At 39.4% G+C, this 17,936-nt stretch overlaps 1 long non-coding RNA gene across 6 annotated transcripts in view; it reads left to right on the top strand.

Moving 5' to 3' along the window:
- LOC123618483 (uncharacterized) overlaps positions 1 to 15,868 on the top strand; it is a 37,607-nt gene extending 21,739 nt beyond the window's left edge. For 3 of the 6 annotated variants that reach the window (XR_012507042.1, XR_012507041.1, XR_006726924.2), the window contains 2 exons: positions 692 to 735; positions 12,890 to 15,868. This is a non-coding gene — a long non-coding RNA (uncharacterized LOC123618483). Of the gene's footprint in view, positions 1 to 190; positions 736 to 12,889 lie in introns of all 6 variants that reach the window. The other 3 variants (XR_012507043.1, XR_012507045.1, XR_012507044.1) reach the window with 3 other exon arrangements.
- The last annotated feature ends 2,068 nt before the right edge of the window (positions 15,869 to 17,936 follow it).

Raw genomic sequence — 17,936 nt, 5'->3', positions numbered from 1 at the left:
TGTCTCTCCAGCTCAGTCCGTATGTACAATCATTCTTGGTATTGTATCCTCACCCTTTCAGCATAGATGTGACTTAATTTTTGAATTGTCCTTTTGCTGTCTGGGGATTATATTCTTCTCCTGTCTCTGCATCACAGTTCCTGAGTCTCCAGTGGCCTCCACAACTTAGTTTTTCCCTTCTCTTACCCAGGCAAGAAAGAAACTCAGCATTGTGATGCTTAAAGTGTGTCATCCTCCAAGCCCTAAGAGAATCAGACCTTCAGGAGAGGAGGTGGCCTCATGTACACCAGCTGTGTGCCATCACATCCCGGGGGCGGCAGGGGGAGGGCCACCAAGACCAGCCTCCTCCACGCCTGGCACCACGTCTCTTGTCAACCCCCTTCCCTTCGAAAACTAAACTGCATTCCCCAGGCTGTCATACTCTTTATTTCCTGGCTCCCAGAAATCTTTGGTGTGAGAAGAGGCAGAGGAATCTCCTGAGGGGTATTTGGAGGGAAGGGAGTAAGCTCAGGATTGGATAACTTCCACGAGCGAAATCTTAACCTTGCCGCGCAGTGGAGTCAGCTGGGAGCTGTTGGAAAACTGAGACTCTCCGGCCCAGGCCCAGGCCCAGATTCAGTGCATCAGACTTGCGCAAAGTTTTGTTTTTGTTTTGTTTTGACAAAGGTATATTTTTTGCAACCGTTCCCAGGTGCTTCTGAGATGCGACCAGGGTTGAGACCCACTGATATAAAGGTGAGTAGCCTGGCCATGAACACAGTCAAGGTCTCTGTGTGCAATATAAGGAGTCCTAACCTTGAGCCTTTTTTATCTGCAGAAAGCCCCTGAGCCAGTCAGGCAGCTGTGCTCGGTGGTGGTGACCTCTTTCTTCCCCTCTGTATCTACCAGATTTGAACTCTAACTTGTTCTAAACTTGAGAGAGGTGATCCTGGGTAAAAAGAACTCAGTTCTGTGGCACCGTTACGGTACGGGAGCTTTTGGAAAGGCAGCCGAGGAGGAATACATCTTCAGAGCACTGGGGGAGAAGGAGTGGTTTGTTGATTTTTTTTTTTTTTAACATCTAAAATAAAACCCAGAGGAGGGGTGGGGCAAAGACAAAAGGAAGGAAGAAACAGAAGTGAAACAACAGACAGAGTCATGAACGAAAATGAGAGAATCCAGAAAGATTACCACCCCCACCCCCCACGCCCCCACACACCTGTTCTTTGAGAATCTTTGAGAAGGTGGGGCTTTTGACTCTAACAATTAAAATTCCAAGTGGCCTTCCTTGGAAATCTGTCCTAAAATTCTGAATAGCTATAGCTCTGGCAGCTGCCTTGGGACAGTTATTTCAGTGTCCCAGAGGAAAGATATTTTGGGGTTTAGTCCTTGCCAGAAATAAGAAGCCAAGGGAAAAGGAGAAACATTACAGAATTTCCAAAAATATTTTGATAGCAATGCAAAACTTTGTGGAGTCTTAAAGAAAAGTTAGAGTACCCTCTTACTGGAAGAATGCCTAATGGCCTTTTATTTTGGCTAGTAGATTAATTACGTTATCCTGTGGTGACATCTGCAGAAGGGCCTTTAAGTTCACAGACACACCTATGAGAGTGCATGTATATACATGTGCATATGCATATGCATGTGTATGCTTATTTATACATTTTTAGTATTTTGATTTGTGTACATGGAATAGATAACTTCTATTTAAGTGATATATATAAAGAAATTTTCCCTCTTCGAGAAAATGAGGGCGATGACATCAGGTTCTAAGTCTGGCAGGAAAGTGAAACAGAGAAACAGGGGTGGCTTCAGTTAGTAATTTAAGTTGAACTACACATCTCAAGAAACCAAATGCGACCCTACCTCTTGATGGTCATCAGGGCAGTGCTGGCCTATTACTGTCATGCAGGTGGACCTGCTGGGAAGTAATGCACTCCTACCTAATAAAGCCTGCTGTTTTCCTCCTCTAACCCTTCTCTCTACCAACTCCCGCTTCTCTTGCATTGCTTAAGAAAAGTCTCTTCTTGCCAGTGCATCCCAGTCTCCGTGGTTAAAGGACTTTGCTCCTCCCCAGTGGCCCAGCAATAAGGCTATTCTGTGGATTCTTACTTTTAATGAGTTTAAGCTATTAGTTGTTCTGTAATACTTTATTTGTTATAATGTGCTCATTTTCTCCACAAGTACCCAACGGCTGTGTTGCACAAGGTGCAATTTTAAAAATAAAATAAAATGATGTTAATTATGCCCTGGAGGTCGGCAGATGTGAATTGAAGAATTATTGCATTGTAAGGGCATCCCTCAGTTATGTTCAGACACAAATATCTGCCCATCAGTTGGCTTGTCTGGGCAGCCAAATCTGTAGAATCAGTTTGGGATCAGAGGTACTAAAAATGGCAAAGCTTTGCTTATCTCAGCAGAGAAGGTCTTCATGCAATTTGGGGCCAAGTAACAAGCATTACATGGTGTAAAATGAAAGTAGAGGACTTAAAGGAGCAAGATTTTACTAGCAGTCAAAAGTGTGAGCCCTGTTGAAGGCTGGGCAACTAATACTGAGCCTCGTTCTGCCCTAGCACTCAGCAACTGAGTAAACAAGATCTTATCTGCTCCATTAAGTGTATATTAAAAAAAGTTCACCCCAGTGGGTATTTTTTTTAAAAAACTTTACCTTGATAAGGGAAAGAAATTGTATTGTTATTTAAAAGAGAAAGAAAAAGTATCTTTATTCATATGATTATACCTGTAGGAATTTGTTTCTTTGCATTTTGATGTTGGTAACGTGTACTGCTCCCCCCGACCCAACATACACACCAAAGCAGAGTTTTAAGTTCATATTTATTTATTATTTTTTTTGGAGGGGGCAGGTAATTAGGTTTATTTATTTTTAGAGGAGGTACTGGGGATTGAACCCAGGACCTCCTGTGCATGCTAAGTATGTGCTCTACCACCTGAGCTATACTCTATCCCCTCTCAAGTTCATATTGTTGCTAAATTTAAGATTGAGTTTAATTAGGAAAGTCTTCAAGTTGAACGTTCATTGATAACGGTAATTAAAATTTGACAGTTCTTTCCAGTTTATAAAAAGCATTCATCTGCTTGCTGATTTAATTTTCACAACGTAGAGAGGAAAATGAGGCAGGTTTTACTCTCTCCACTTTAGAAGTGGAGAGCCCAAGGCTCAGGGAAGTGAAGGGTCTTGCCTTAAGTCATAAAAGTGGCCCACGAGGAGTGTTAGTCTTCTGATCCCAGCCCCATGCTCTTCCTTAACTGCCAACTGGTTAGTTTGGTGAGGACTGTGAAAATCTAGTGAATTATGGATATGAGACTTGGACCATATGATTTCTTATTAAAGTCTTGAGCTCTGGGAGGGTTCTTTAAGAGAGAATCTCAGCAGGTGAGCCAACTCAAGCTTCCTATGCTCCCTCTGTCCCATACGTGTCAGTCTTATGGGCTCAGGCAGCTGTTTTTCCTCATCCCAATCCTGAATGAGATCTAGAAAAATTCTCTCTCCTTTTAGCTGAGACCAGCCCAGCTGTGACAACATGGGGCCCTTTCAAAATGGGCTCATCCTAGTAAACTGAGAAAACAATTGTAAAAACATCTACATAGATTAGTTTATGGAACACAGATTTTTAAGTCCTAACTCTAGTCGGGCCTATAGCTGCATTCGTGTTCAGGACAGACACCCAACTCCAGTTCCTATGCCTTGCCTTGCTTTAATCCTGTTTGGGGTGATGGAGAGGATGTGATACCAGGGTATTCACACACCTAGCCTCGGGTGGATTTCAGGTCTAGCGAGGTAGTCGGCCCTCCAAAGTATTATTCTCCAGTGTGAGTGCTCTCGCTCCGTGAGTCCGTCCTGCTCCATGTCTGTTCTGTAACCACTTTTAGCTCTTTTGGCCCATTTGATCCCACAGGGTGTGTTATTTATGATATGATAGAAAAGCAGTATGCTGGGAGGAAGCGGCCAGGGGATAAGACCAGGTCCCCTTATGTGACACTGGCAAGTCTCTTTGCCTTCCTGGGTCTCAGTCTCCACATCTGGGCAGTACCTGGGTTAAACTGGATATCTGTCGTATTTTCCCCAACCTCTGTCCTGGACCTCTCTCAGCAGTCATGGGTTCCACTGGCCAGAACCTAAGAAGATACAGGCTGAGGCGATGAGGAAAATGTGCATATGGGAGAAGGTCGGGTTGGACATGCGACCCAGAAATGCAGAGACCCTGATTCTTTAAAGACTCAGGGAGCAGAACACAAACTCATTTTGGGTCCAGAGATGTAAATAACAGAGACAAGCAAGATGACGAGCCTTAGAGTTAAGACCTAGAGAAGATGCAGAACTACCACAAAGACTGACAGACGATGCCCAGATGGGACTCTTTGCTACTAGGATGTAAACTTCACCAGCGCAGGGATTTTTGTTCTGTTTAATGATGAATCCCTCACCTGGACACTCAATATAGGCCATTGAATGACAAATGAATACTTTAAACTTGTGATAAGCTACATAAGCAATGTGAGATTATCTAATTTATCTAACTGCATCCACCCGCAAATAACCCTTGTGTCCTGGGGCTGGCCTCTGGACAATTCTGAATCACTAGCTAAGCCACTGTCCGTGGAGCCACTGATTGGCTTGGCCTTTCCTCCTTCTACTTGCACTTTCCCTGGTGTGACCCTTGCCTGTGGAATGGCTGGTCTGACATTTATGGCTCTGCCCATCATCAGTTACTAAACTTCCCTGGAATAATTACACCATAACAATTCAGTCATTAAGCTGAAATGGTCAGCAAGATCACACAGTCCTCTGGACTCTGACTGGGGAGAACTAAGGGTGTGGTAATGTGTGGGTGAATATGTAAGTCAGCAAATATTAAACTGAGAAGAAGAGGAGGAAAAAGAGGAGAGAGCTGCCATGTCTCTGCATGTGTCTCTCTCTGATAATCGGGGATGAGCTCAGGTCAGTTTCTCTGCTTGGCTTGTGTTCCACTCTGAAAACAGACTTAACTTTGTAAAATGATTTCATTAACATCACTGCACATATAATAACAGGTTCTTTGAACACACAAAAAAAGCCTGACACAAATAGGGAACAGTCCAAATAGGGTAAGAGGGCTAGGAAAAACCTGGCAGCTCTTGCAAAACCTGAGTGGAGCCAGGGTCAAAGCTCCGAACGACTGTCCAGCCACACCTCCTCTGAGGCAGGGGTGTTTCTGGTTGCACTCTTCCTCCTCAGGCAGGTTCACGGTGCTCTCTCTTTGGTTTCTCTCCTCTTTCACAACCTGATGATTTTGCTCTTTTGCTTAGTTCCTACTAATAGTTGCTTTTTATCCTTTTCTACCAACCTCTGTTTTGTCTGAGTCTGTGTCTTCTTATGAAAGCTTTCCTCGTGGATTCAGCCAGGGCACTGAACACATTGGTTATCTCGTGTGTTCCTCCCACGGGGCATGTGAATTTTCCTGTTTGAGTTACGCATGATCCTTGCCCTCTAGGCAGTTTACAACCATGTAAACAGATGAGGCAGGTAAATATTGGATGAAGTGTAAAGAAGTAAATTAACTATGACAATATAAATTACAAAGAATACATTCAAAACACATACTTTTATAAGAAAATAGGACCAGCTGCTTTTAGTAGAGAGGGGAAAAAGTTCTGGCAGATAAAATGGATTTGTGGTCTGTTCATTCCTTCATCCAGTGATAACTAAACATGCTATGTTGGATACTGTAACAGAAAGAAGATGGGTAAGACATGATTCCTACTCTTAAAGGTTATAGCTTGGAGAAGAGACATGATGTGTGCACATGCCTAGCTAAAATACAAGGGAAAAAGTGTTCAGTGTTTCGAGAGGTACACAAACAAGGCTTAGGCAGGGGAGCAATACTTTTTGGTTGGGGAGGAGGTGGAGGCATTTGAGGTGGGCTTGAAGTATAGGTGGGATTTCATATTTTCAGGGTTTTACCAGATCTCTGATGCGTCAAGGTAAAAATCAGTCAGAACTGAAAAGAAAACAGTATTTTTTTGGCTTTGGTCCATATCTACTATAGTGGCATTCTCAAAACCTGACAAAATCTTCTTGCCTCAATATTTTGTTGGCAGTTGCCAGTTCTTGACCATTTGAGGATCATACCTTTTTTTTTTTTTTTTGCATCTGAGAAACTTATAGAACCTATTTCCAGAAAAAATAAATGTACATACCCAGTGAGTTGCATGCAGTTTTCAGGAGTTCATGAACCCATCCTTGCAGCCTGTTCTTAGACTCCCAGGAATCCATGCTCCCCAGTTTAAGAATTCCTAATACAGACAGTCCCTGAAGTGTGGCCACTGTCAGTGTTGAGAGCTACATAGCCTCGGGAACTCTCTTGTACGGAAGCCACACCATGTTCTCTGGAGTCCTCAGTGCTCCTGGTGCAGGCTGACCTGTATAAATCTGAGGACCATCTGCGGTGCCAAAGCAGTGCTCCTTGCTAGTATGCATCCATGTGTACACACACACACACACACATAATCAGAATGGGGAATGTATTTGTGCAGGGTGTACATATTTTTTAAAAGATTCCCTGGTGATTCTGATAGCCATGATGTGTCCCTCCACACCCACTGCCTCAGGATGTTATTATCTGTGAGCCTCCTCCATCCCTCTCTCTGCCTGCCTGGCAAGCCCATTAGACGTGCCCAGACAAATCCGAATCCTGGCTCTGAGCCCAGCTGAGGCTCAGGCTGGGACATCCCTCCACTCTCCTTCCATGTTGAATTAATCCTGAAGCTGGATGGCAAAGTCCCCAGCAAGGAAGCTCTAGAAAACAGGCAGTTTACAAGTGTTAAACAAAATATTTCTGTATCACAATTTCATTGAGCAGGAGCTGGGCTGGAACCTTTTAGAATCAAGGATGTGACCTGGGGTTGTTGGTTCTGATCTGCAGCTTCAGAATTAGACTAGCTTCTAGGACTAGGGAGGAGTAGTTTGGGGTGAAAACCACATCCCTTTTCCTATTTTTTATACCACTTAACATCAATGTGGTATCTCCCTCGGGACCAAGGCTAGATTACCCAATGGGCAGAGTAAGCATGTGCTTAAGACACCCCTGTCCAAATTCTTTCTCCCATGTTAATCAAAGCCCTGTGGGCTCTTGTCCCCATCGAGATCACCTTCTCAATTGGAAAGGGCAAATCAGGCAGAACTTCATTCTGGGGGTATAATGGTACCCTTTTATTTCTGGAGGGCAGTCTGTATCTCTGAAAACTTGAGGACAAATACATAGCTCGTATATAACCCCGTACTTCCCAAGAATTCTTACACTTCTAATAGTTACTAATAAACACCCACTCTATCTGGGTATTTTGTCAGGCATTTCAGAAAGGAACCATTTATGGTGAGTTTGTGGTAGGGAGATATTCTGGGGAATGTGTGAGGAGGAGTCCTTCCCCAGTCCCCTTGATTCACAACACAAAAGTGACTACGCTTACTGTCTGTGAACTGGGCCTTCTTCTTGCCTTGTTTTTCTTTTCTATTTATTTTTCTTCGTGGCTTAAATTTAACGTAAAACTTTTGCCATCTTTAATGTTCTCATTTGAAAAAAAAAGTTTGGGGGAGAAAGGAAGCTTTTAAATCTTTCTGGTTCTTTTTAATAACTTTCAGTCCTGACATTTGCCTTGAAATTGTCATGACTTTAGATGTTCTAAAATGGGGCCAAGGAGACAGGGAAGCAGGAAGAGAACTCCTGGCCTCCCTGACCCTGACTTCAGCCTGACCTGGGCTCTTTTCCTTGTGCTTCCCTGTGCAGAGGGAGCCGGGAGCCGCAGGGAAGGGCTCAAAGGCAGGGGTGCTCACAAACGGTGGGCCGGGGAGCCCAGCTCTGCATAGCACTAAAGCTATTAGAACAGATGGTTTTGAGGTTTGGGAGCTGAATTGTTTAAAGAGGTGGGCTTTTGTTAAATTTATTTTTTTAACTGAGAGTTATTACTATCTTTGGATTTTATTTCCTTGGAGGTTGGTGGTGGCCTGAATTTGGCAGTTTTCAGGGGTGTGCTTTTGACTTTGCTTTCATTTCTCTCTTCTCTCCTAAAGCCTGGGGCTGTGAGGACTCAGGGAATTGCTTCATTTGGAAAGGGAACGTGTGTTGACAGTGCTGTCCTATAGGGTGCCTAGACTTACAGGAGGTGCCCTGAATAGGAGCAAGCAGGATTCAGGACTGAGCTCAATATTTAAAACAAACCAAAACCAAACAAAAAGCCAAAAACAGCTATCAAAGGCAGAGAATAGGAGAGAACATTTCACACCTTTACATATCAAAATACCATTAAAAGATAAATTAAATACTGGGGGGGGGATCTATTTGAAACATATACAAGACAAGTTTAATGTCACTGGAAAGTGCACTTTCAAGTCAATAAGAAAATGGTGAATGCCTCAATAGAAAGTTGGATAAAGGGTATAAACAAGTAACGCACAATGTAAGAAACACCAATGGTACTAACCATATAGAAAGGCTCACTATCACTAGTAAAGAAATACAACTTAAACAAAAAAAAAGATGCCTTTTGGGGGAAGAGGGCAGTGAGCTGGATGGTTTTCATGGCTACTGCCAACCAGCTGGGACAGCAATGCACCCATCTTCACAGGAGGGCTCCAGCTGCTAAGCAAACATCCATGTCGCATCCTCAGCACCTTTTCTCCTGGATTGTGCCTCCGTAGCATCCTTTCCCAAGAATGCTGTTTCAAAATTGACTGCTCTCCTTCTTTTATTTGGATCTTTAATCTCATCAATCCCACTGATTAGGCTGCAGACTGGTACTCTCTTCTACCTTTTGGCCTAAAAGACAGTCTTTCTTTCATGATATTTTAAAATGCCATATTTTTGATTATCAAATTGGTAAAGATTAAAAATAAAAATAAAAACTGAGTTGGTAAGTATGTAGAAAATGTGTACCAGTTGCTAGTGAGTGTATAAATTGGTAAAACCACTCTGGAGGGCACTTTGGCAGTGCATATCAGAAACTTTAAAATTGTGTGTACCCTTTGATAAAGCAAGTCCATTTAAAAGAATTTAACTTTAGAAAATTATCATGGATCTGTGTAACTATTTAGCTATACTATGAAATATAATGCAGATATTATAATGATGTCATAGCTGTTTAATTGTATAAAAGGATATTCATAATATATCAAAATTTGAAAGTTAATTAAAATTAGCATATAACAGTATAACACAATTTTTACAAAAGAAAATCTGATGGATAGAAACAAAGACTAACAGGATATAAAAGAGAGTTAACAGTTATAACCAGTGGTTTTTCTAGGATAGTGAAATTGCAAGTAATTTGATTTTCTTCCTTGTCATCATCTCTGTTTTCTAAATCTTCTACAGAGAATATGTTTTCTTTTCATAAAAATAAAAATAAGCCTTTATAGCTTTATTTACTTAGCCAAATGGTGGTATATTTTTACTAAGGTTGGTGCCAGAGGAGAAGCCTCATGGCTTCAAAGGTAATTTGCACAGTGACCTCTGTCATGTTCAAAGTTTAAATAAGAATTTTTTGAATTTGAAGCCATTTGATTTTGTTCTTTGTCAAATAGTCATGTGAAAACTCTGTCTAGAATTAAAAATTCATTCTGACTCTTGGACAAATGATTTAATCCCCTTTTAAAGATTAAAATGATAGTCTGAGGAAATTAAAGTCCACAATGACTAATGTAACCACGAAAATAAGCACTGACATTTGAAGAGTTTAAAAATAAGTTAGGGCCACAAAGCCCATAACACCAGTCTAAACACGAGAAAAACATCAGACAAACCCAAATTGAGAGCAGCATTCTACAAAATACAATTACTTCTCAAAAGAGTCAAGGTCATGAGAAGCTAGGAAAGACTGAGAAACTGTCACAGGCCAGAGGACATGAAGACAGGACGACTAAACACCGTGTAGTATCCTGAGTTAGACCCTGGAACAGAAGAACATTAGTGGAAAAACTGGTGAAGTCCAAATAAAGTCTGGGATTTAGCTGGTAGTAACTCACGAATGTTGGTTTCTTAGTTTAGACGAATGCACCATGGTAATGTAAGATGTTAACTTTGTAGAGTCCTGGTTTGCCTGGGAAACGAGCTTTCTATACGCAAAATGTAGCCTGCTCATCTTTTTATTATCTTGCTGTTATTTGTTGTCACCTCCTCAAAAATGTTTCCATGATTAGTTAAACCCCTTTGTTTACAGGTCCCTATGCTATTCTTAGAGAGGTTTTCACTTTCAGTATTCTACTAGATTTTTTAAAGTGAAGATTCTACTTACTTTTCTTCTCTCCCACTAAAAAAAAAATCAAGGTATAGTTTACATACAGTAAAAAACCCTTTTCAGGCACAATTCTATGAATTTTTGACTACTAGGTTTTTTAAAATAATTGTAACTCAAATATTCTCTTCTTGATTCTTAATAGATGCTTGAATTCATCAATAAAGATAAAGGTGACTTGGAATACTTATAGACTATGTCTATACCAGTTATAATAAAGTCCTCATTAAATTAGTGTTTGTTCCCTAAATATTCCTTTTCTCCTGAATACAAGATTCAGAATTATTAAAGTTAAACTTCATGGAGGACAAGATGTTGGTAAATTTTGTAGAAAATCAATGATTGAAAGTATCAGAAAGTTATGATTTAATTTAGAGAGTCAGCATGGATTCACATCTATCTCAGTGATGTGAAATAACCTCTGGGTCTAATGACAAATATCAGCTGAGGGAAGCCATGAACCAATTACTTGGGATAAAGCACCATGAAAAGAATACTATACAAACAACTAATCTAGAAGTTAGACAAGTATGGTATAGGGATGAACTACCTAAGTAGATTACACATTGACTTTGATATCAAAGTGCAGAATAGTTTGGAATGGATGGGTTACAAAACTCCAGGGATCAATATTAGGACCAATTTTATTCATTTGATATGTCAATGACTTAGAAGAAGGAACATGCAGTAAGCTTGTTATACAAAACCAGAGGGAGGGACAGTCGATACAAAGAAGGGATGAAATGACTTGAGTAGACTAGGAACTAAGCAGATAAGTGGCTTTTTCAATTCAGGGTGGAGGAAATATGAAGTAGAAAGATTATCTCACAGTAATATGCAATCACAATGTTCAAAATAGAGTGAAAGAATGAAAACTCATTAGATGAGTAAATAAGCATGCTAGAAATAAATTAGAATAATTCAAATGCTATGAATAAGGTGGAATATTGACTATAGAATTTAAATACTGGTATTTTAAATAAAAATATTAAGTATGTTTATAATATACTAGACTAAGAAAATAACTCACTGGAATATATATATATACATACATACATATATATATATACAATTAGAGCAAAAATAATGACACTTGCTGTCAAGGATGATAGAGCGCTTGTATTCTGGGTAGTCTATCAATACAGGAAATATCTTTTTGTTTTTAAACAACTTTATTATGGTGTAATTTCTGTGCAGTAAACTACACATATTTCAGATGAATTTTGATAGATGTGTACACCTATGAAACCACCACCACAATCAAGATAGCTAATATTTCCATCATTCCCCAAGAGGTGTAATTTTTGAATTCCTAATTTATCCCAACCCACCCCCTTTACCCCCTGGTAACCATAAGTTTGTTCTCTATGTCTTTTAGTCTGTTTCTGTTTGGTAAATAAGTTCATTTGTGTCGCTCTCTCTTTTTTTTTTTTAGATTACACATATAAGCTATATCATATAGTACTAGAAATAAATTAGGTGATCAAATATATATAAAATATAGATGTGTATCAAGTGGTATATAATAAAAACGTTTAAAGATTTCCTTACAAGTTTTTGATGATTTGTTCAGCTGACGAATACTAGTTTTGTGGCTCCTTTACAATCAGCAGGTCATGTTACTAGCAGTTTCTCTATCAAAATAAGATAGATGTATGAAACTTTAATCGTAACAGAATACAAATTCATGGCTTATTGAAATCAATGAATCATTCAGTAGATGTGTGTTGATTATCTTCTATTTGCTTAACATATAGAATTTTCTTGAACTTCTACTAAACATGTGTTTTTTGATAAAGCATAAAAAATGAGTATTTTCCTTTAATATTTGAAATTCAAATAAATTAACATTATAGCTTAAAAAAAAAGTCCCAGTGGGACAAAAGGGCTTTTTCGTTTCAAACCATACTCCTCTCCTTCCTTGAGAATCACTGCTTATAAGCCACAGAAGAAGGGTAAGACATCATGTTTGGGCACAAAAGACGTAGGATTTAAACAATGGTGACAATGCTGTCATGAATTAAGTGTAACATTCAGGGTACATACTCTAAGGGTAACAGAAAGTTAAAAGTGAAGGAATTACTAGTTGCTGGAAGCAATGGCTTTATGGAATAAGGTTAAGACTTGAACTGAAGCTTAAAGGCTTGTTAGAATTTGCATGAGCACAGAGGAGAAGGAGGAACAATCCTGGTGGTAGAATGAGTAAACGTTCAGCGGTAGGTGTGATTAAATGCAGGGCATTGAGGGGTTTTGAGAGAGACCCTTGTACATATCGTGGGGATCACTACCGGTTTTGGAGGTAAAGGTAGGTTAGTTTGGAGGCAGATGCAGAAAAGGAGCAGGAAAGTCTGGAGTACCATCTAGAACTGCAGAAGTCCAGACAGGGCAAAGCATGCTTTGATCTCTTTCAAAAGGAGCTGACTAACACTCCGTGATTTCTGAATTTGGAGGATTCTCTTTTGGCAATGCACCTAGTGGAGTTTGGACTTTGTTGATTCTCTTCCGTTTTTTCTGAATTTGTGTATGTTTATGTTTTGTCTCTTAAATGGATTATCTGCTTCTTGGAGGTGGGGGTCATGCAGTATCTTACAGAGTAGGGTTCAATAACTTTTTTTTATTTCAGTGAATGGGTAGCTGAGACAGATTCTGCAGGGAAACTTGTTAGCACCTGGTAACTGGTGGCCAGTGGGAGAAGAGGACGTGTCAAAGGCAACTTCGTGGATGGGCATCTGAGAACACGATAGCATTGCTGTCAGAGATAAGAATGTCACGAGGGAGAAGGGAGCTGGTTCTGCAGAAAGTTATGGGCTCAGCTTTGAACACTGAGTTTGAGGTGAAAGAGAGACATTCCAGAGGAACTTACAGTGCTTGAAGATACAGAACTGGGACTCAGGTGACAGGAGGTAACTAAAGAGAAGATTTGGGGTAGAATTTAAAGACAGGGCTGAGATTGCAGGAATGGTTGAACTTCCAGGGGATGAGCTTGTAAAGAAAAGCTCAGGGAATCAAAATCTGAGTTTGGAGTAATACTCACTAAATTTAGGAGCTGGAAGGAAGAAAAGAAACTCTAAACCTGCACTGTTCAGTATGGTCATCACTAGCCATATGTAGTCATCTAAATTTAAATTAATTAAAATTAAAGACAATTAAAAACTCAGTTCCTCAGTCACAATAGCCACATTTCAAGTGCTCATTAACCACACATAGTGGCTACTGTAGTGGACAGTGCAAACAGACTGTTTCCCTCGTCACAGATGGTTTTATTGGACAGCATTGCAAAGGTATAGAGAAATACTCATTTGAGAGATAAACTAGAGAGCAGATGACCTTTCAAGGGAGGAGAGAGTTTAACGAGGAAATGTTTATAGTGTCAAATGCTGAAAAAGAATGAAAATCGTGGTGGGGCAATCTGTGGATTGGCAATAAGGAAGTCACTGGAGACCTTTAAGATAGCAATTGCAAGGAGCGTGGTAGGGGTGGAAACCAGGTGAAGCATTAAATTAGGAAGGCAGTAGGTAGAGAGCAGATTATTGAGACCTTGGACAAGGAAAGGAAAGAAAGAAGGTCATAGAGAAAACTGCAGTCACATGGGTTTGTTTTGTTTTGTTTTGTTTTGTTTTGTTTTGTTTTGTTTTGTTTGTTTTTTAAGATGGGAGACTTGTTCGTGTTTGAGAATGGACAGAGGCCTGTGAAGATGGTAAGGGCTTTGTCTGGGAAAAACTTCCTGTTTCTCCCTTTACTCTCACACTCACAATCCTCAGAACACTTCAGTTCTACTCACCAATTGTGTGCATTTATTCCCTACACCAACTGATTCTCTAGCATCAGCTGGGTGTCCTACAATTCAGTTCTGACACTATACACCTATTATCTCACAGGTTAAAGGCTCAGCCTCACGAGCCCGTCCCCATTTCAGACACCAGTCCCAAGTCCTAGGTTGTTCCCAGGTTCCCAGTACTTCTGACTGACTGGCTATAATTCGGGGTTCCCGCAACATCCTTCTTGGGTTTGATAGTTTGCTCGAATGTCTCACAGAACTCAAGGGAACACATTTACCAGTTCACCATAACAGATGCAGATGAACATACAGACGAAGAGATACATAGGGCGAGGTCTGGGGGAGGGGTAAGGAGCTTCCATGCCACCTCCTGGCATGCCACCTTCCTAGCAGCTGGCAGCCTGGAAACTATCTGAACTCTGTATGTTAGGGATTTTAATGGAGACTTCATCATGTAGACAGGACTGTTTACTGACTCATTTTGCAGCCCCGCTCTGGAGGATAGGGAGTGGGGCTGAAAGTTATAAGCTGCTTTCAAAAAAAATTTTTTTTACATTGATATATAGTTGATTTACAATGTTGTAGTCTTCTGGCGTACAGCAGAGTGATTCAGTTTATATTTGTGTGTGTGTGTATTCCTTTTTATATTCTTTTTCATTGTAGGTTATTACAAGATACTGAATACAGTTCCCTGTGCTACATGGTAGGACCTTGTTGTTTATTCCAAGCTTCTAATCATGGCTTGGTCTTTCTAATGACCAGCTCCCATCCAGAAGTCCACCCAAAGTCACCTCATTGGAACAGAAGATACTCCTATCATCCAGGAAATTCCAAGGGATTTAGGAGCTCTGTGTCAAGATCCAGGGTCAAAGACCAAATATTTGAACAAAAGACGTACCTAGTGTTCTTATCACTTAGGAAATCACAAGAGTTTTAGGAGCTCTGTGCCAGGAACAGGGGTGGGGGCTGCTGGAGGGATGGAAGTGGGAGGCGGAAAGCAGGAGATGTATTTCGTTATTTCACAAGTTCCCAAATCCCTGCCTTGCATTTGCTTCTCTTTTTAGATATGGGTTCAAGTTTACAACAGTTTGTTGGATATCTCCTGAATATCCTGTTAGCCCCTCCAACTCAACACATCTAAAACCAGACTCAAGATTGTCCATCCCATATCCATTCCCATTTTTTATATTCCTTATTCCAGCTCATCTTTCCAGTTACTAAAGCTGGAAAACTTAGTCATATGTGAATCATCCTCTCTCTCCCCTCCACAGCTCAGTCAGTCAGCTGTCTGGGCATGCTTATTTTACTTCCTCTGCCATGGACTCATTTATTAATTTATTCTTTTTGTTTGCTTAAAATAATAATCATGAAAATATTTCAGGCAAACAAGGTAGTAATAGAGAACAGTATCATAATGAGAATATACTCAGCCTAGTTTAAGTAAACTTGCAAATACAAAGCCCTGAGGAAATCCATTCAGATCCCATCCTACTCTCCATACCAAAGGAAATCACCATGTAAAATTTAGCATGTATCATTCCCATGCAAGATTTGTTGTTTTACTCCACATGTATGTAGCCACATATAGGATATAAGTTGGCATGTTTTTAAACTTTATATAAACTATGGTATAATGTTTATCCTGCTATAACTTTTTTCAATCATTATTTTTGAGATTTATCCATGATGAATCATCTCTTTTATTTTAAATGTTATTTAATGAAAATACCACAATTTATTAACCATTGTGCATTATACTGTATATAATGTGTGTGCATATATAGACACACATTTGTATATATAATAAATATATGTATATGTGTGCACAGTTGCTTTTATTATTTTACTCCACCTCTTGAGTTGAAATGGAGGTATGACATGGTGCAGCTTATTTACTTATTTTCCAACTGGAAAAATTCTATTCCTCAAGGCAGGTAAAAACTGTTTTCAATAGTTTCTACAGTTCTATCCAACTTTCTCTCTGCCACTTCATTCTTTAGTTTTTCCCATTTCTCTTACCTCCTCTAAGTAGGCTTGCGTATAGTTAGCTCTTTTGAGAATAGTTGATAGATGTCTGGTTTATAGGACTAAAGCATAGAAAAAAAATTCCATTATAAGAAAGAGATTTAATCATGAAATAAAGTATGAATACACTTCAGGCTGAAGGTTATTATTGCTCATCATTTAAAGACACTATACCTTAATGGCATCAAGTTATTTATTTTTAAGAAAAGTATTACTGAAGTATATTTTTAAGTATTATTTATAAGTAAAGCTACTTATAAGTTTGCTAATTTACAGCCAAGAAAATTTCTGGCATTCTGTATTATTCTAAGAAAGATAATTAACAAGATACTTTCTAGCATTCTATATTCTTCTAAGATTATTAACAAGGTAGAAATGCGTAATCCATTTTTTCACAGAAAATTGCAACAACTCAGAAGTAAGTCAGAGGACTAAGCTTACTGGACTGACATGAAGATGACTTCAGAAGTGTACCGGATACTTTGAAAATTTAGAATAGCCTGGATAAAGAGAACAGGATTCCTTGAATTATAAAAACATCAGTCCTTTTATACCATGGTGATATCATTGGTGTGGAGCTTGAAAGAAAATGAGGTCTAACTCATTTGGGAAAGGTGATCTTGAAAGAGGTGTGAACTAATATAAGGTCAAAGAAATTTTATCATACAACATTTATTGATTACTTCTAATTTTTTAAACGCATCATTCATTTTTCCACAAGATAATTGTCTTGACAATCTTTCTGCTTAATTAAATATTCACATGTTCGTTATTGATTAGAACATTCAAAATAAATAACCCCAACACAAGCAGCTCGTATTCTAAGAAGACTTGCTTTAAAAATAGTCTTCCTTATAGATACATATTTTATCCATGTTATTGTGTTTCCTTTCTCTTTATTTTTTACATAATGGTTAGGTGAATCTTTTAAACTGATCATTCAAGACTTGATATGCTGATTGGTGAGACTGATATGTGGGTTTGAAGCCTGATTCTGCCATTTATTTGAAAATGACAGTGTGCAAGTCTCATAACCCTGCTAGCCTCAGTTTCCTCATCCATAAAAGGATGAACCTATGATACCTCCTAGGGCTGTGAGGATTAAAGGTGCAAATGAGTTGGCACGTAGCAAAAGCTCAAAGATGTTACTTCTCCCCTTTGATAGATTAAGTAAAAGTAAGACAAGAGACGTGGCTTTTGAGGTATATTTTTGAGAGCAGGGAAGATATGAAACACGAAGGGGGTTAAGTATACCTAGTCAATGTCAACTAAAATGCTTCTGAAATATGACAGTGATTATGTAAGTAGAACAAGCTTGAAGAGATTTGAAATCCAGTGTGCACAGCTTAAAGAGATTCAGAGGTAGGTAAAAAGGAGGGTCACAGTCATAGAAACAAAGGTTATGTTAAATAGACAATGATTTAGGTGGAACTATACAAAATTGCCACCTTTTTAGATATAAAATGGTTGAATATTGGCAATTTTATGTTGTTCACTTAACAGATGTTCAGGAGGGAAGAAAGGCAGCGGGGACTGTGAAGGAAAGAGCAAAGCCCCTCAGGTGGGGTGCAGTTAACCAGGGCTGTCACTGGTTTTCCTACAGAATGGTTAGGCTCTTGCAGCTGTGAATCAAACATTATTTAGTGGCCTCTTCTCTTTGTAGCAAAAAAGGTGATTGAAGATGGGTGAAAAAGTTCATGCCACTGGGTCTATTGGAATCTTTGAGGCCCTTTGACATTTACCACAGTTTCCAAAGGATTTAAGAGAACTTACAAAACATACAAAATAACAAATACAAAAACAAAGGAAATTGAGAAAAAGGGAAAATAAAGTGACATCCAGATCTCCTGCTGTGATGTAAACAGTG

The sequence above is a fragment of the Camelus bactrianus genome, chromosome 5, assembly GCF_048773025.1.
Source record: "Camelus bactrianus isolate YW-2024 breed Bactrian camel chromosome 5, ASM4877302v1, whole genome shotgun sequence".
NCBI lineage: Eukaryota > Metazoa > Chordata > Mammalia > Artiodactyla > Camelidae > Camelus > Camelus bactrianus.
The sequence above is the reverse complement of the archived record's forward strand: the minus strand, read 5'-3'. Positions and strand labels throughout refer to the sequence as shown.